Genomic DNA, 2,515 nt, shown 5'->3' on the forward strand with positions numbered 1-2,515 from the left:
ATCCCAGCGTGGGGCTGCCCCTTTGTGACGCGCTCACCAGTGGTTCTCTTGTCTCCAAGGCTGCAAACCCCCACCCCAACTCCATCCCTTTCCCTTCCCTTCCCTTCCCCAGGGCAGCCAGCCCTAAGCCCAGCCAGGCCAGGCCTGAAGGCTTCACACTGTCTAGGTAGTAGACCCTTTGCAAAGCTACTTTTCAAGGCCTTTATTTCTGTAATTCCCACTCAGTTCTGGGTTGCAGCTTGTTGCTGTGGGATTTTGTTTATTTCTCTTCACATCAAACAAAGTGGTGGGACACAAACAATGGCACCAGGCGGTGGAAGTAAAAGAAGCTTTGCACTCCCCAGTAGATGACCCCACAATTCAGTTGGCCGATGTCTGTAGGGAACAAATTGACCATCCAAACATTCCACTTTTGCTCTGCTTCTTTGTGCCAGGGCTTTATTCCCTGATTCCTTTATTGCAGAGACACCCAAACCCAACATAAACATGATCTGCCTCAAAACATTTCTGATCTTGGCAGTTCCTGACAATTCAAAATTTCCTTCATGGAAATAGCACGATAGGCAGGTCATTCTGAAATACTCTCCAACAGAGCAGATAAAACTAATCATGCTTGGTTTGGCACAACTTAGCCTGAGCCAAGGGACCCGTGGGTCTGATCCCTTTTTCTGCATCTGCAAAATCATTTCTTCAAGACTCATCTCTCCTATCTATTCAAAGAAGCTTTGCACTCTGCATTAGATGCCCCCAGTATTCAGTGGGCCAATATGATCAGTGTATTGATAGGGTGTAAATTGGCCATGCAAAGTTCTCCTTCGTTGTGGCAGGGGTTTATCCCCACTTTCTTTCTTGCAGGCACACCCAAACCCAACATTACAACTCCTGCCTCAAAACAATTCTCATTTGGACTGTCCCTGAGAATTCAAAACTATACTCAGAGCATTTCCCTGTCCCCAGGGAAAGGCTCCAAGGCTGGGCTCTCACCTGCACGGAATGAAGAAGAGCTGCTGCACTCGCCAGCAGCTCCGGGGTCTCGCGATCAGCGCTTTGAATGCAGCTTTTGTACAAACTCTGCCTCTCTGGGCCAAGCAGCATTCCTGGGCATCGGCAGCGCCGCTGCCGGCCAACATCCTCCGGGCACAGCTGCAGCAATGAGATTGCAACAAGTCCTGGCTGAAGGAGTCTCCAGTCATGCTGCAGCCCTTCACCTGTGGCGGAATCATCTTGTGCCACCATGGGGGCAGCAAAGGGGGTGACGGGCTCTTGCAGATGAGGGTCTCCTCCATGTGCTGCAGCTCACTGCGCTGATACAGCTGCTGGTGCCCTCCCCCACAGCTGTACCAGGAGCCTGTCTGGAAAAATAACACTGCCAGTGCCAGTGCCAGCCACTAATCCCTGCCATGGCCCTGCCCACAGGGCGTCCTGCCTACCAAACTGCTCCAGTCAGGTGATGTCAGACACCATCAAAATACATTCAAACGATGCATTTTCCACATTCTGTCAGAATCATGGCCATACAGTCCACATGCTGGAGGCAGACTGCTGTTGGCAGAATGGGGCAAGCCCCAGCAGCTGCTCTTCCCATGGCTGGATGGCCATGGCAGCAGAGGCAAGTCTCTCACCGTGCCCACTGCTGTGAGACCCGGTGCTTTGGACATGTTCCCACTGAACTCAGGCTCCTGCTACAGCAGCATCATGCCTTCACACATTTGATAGCAAAGAGTTGGAATAGCACCCAGGACTCGCCCCAAGAACTACCAAACAAAAAAAAAGGGAGGCGGCAAGCGAGTTAGAATAGTTCACTCCTTTCTAATACAAGCATACCTGGGTTTAAGCAGGGACACTGGGCTAATCATACTGGGGATTGGCTTGTAAGCCTTGTCTCTAGCAATTCCCACCAGTCTGCAAGCATTTTTCAGTAGAAAGGGGTACATAAGGTTTTACAGCACATCCATGAGCAAGTCTGAGCTGGAACTCAAAGTACAAGACAAATACTCCCAAATTGGCCACCCATGGGGAAAGGAAGAAGAAAAGCAGATGAAACAAGTGCCATTGCAGCTGAATTGCCTGCATTTATCCCATGCTCAAACCTTTCTGTACAAAAGCACCTCAATTCAAACACACAGCTTAACAGCAAGGAATTAAAGTGTTTTGAGAGCATTTAAAGCCTGATTCCTATTACTTTCAAGGAAAGGCAGATGCTACATTCCTTAAAAACACAAATGGGGGTCTAATGAGGGGGGCTGTATCCTTCAAAAGCAAGAATGGAGGTTTAGAATTGCAGCACTGTTTCCATTGGAAAAGACCTTTAAGACCACAGAGTCCTCCCAATAACCTGAGACCACTAACACTGCCAAAGCCACCACAAAAGCAAATCCCAGGAAATGTCATGAGATGGGACATCCTTCTTGTCTCCTTTGTCTCCCCAGGAGCCCCTTGGAAAGAGAAATGCCCACACGGGTTTATCTGACTCCTTCCTAGACAGCCTTTCCCTCTCTCCCAGGTCTCGTTTGCT

General features: G+C 49.6%; 1 long non-coding RNA gene across 1 annotated transcript; it reads left to right on the forward strand.

The window, feature by feature from the left end:
• The first annotated feature begins 94 nt into the window (after positions 1-94).
• LOC128822783 (uncharacterized) lies at positions 95-2,160 on the forward strand. The gene is made up of 2 exons (XR_008441596.1): positions 95-166; positions 958-2,160. It is a non-coding gene; the product is annotated as an uncharacterized LOC128822783 (long non-coding RNA).
• The last annotated feature ends 355 nt before the right edge of the window (positions 2,161-2,515 follow it).

This window comes from Vidua macroura, unplaced genomic scaffold (assembly GCF_024509145.1).
Source record: "Vidua macroura isolate BioBank_ID:100142 unplaced genomic scaffold, ASM2450914v1 whyUn_scaffold_105, whole genome shotgun sequence".
In the NCBI taxonomy this organism is placed as follows: Eukaryota; Metazoa; Chordata; class Aves; order Passeriformes; family Viduidae; genus Vidua; species Vidua macroura.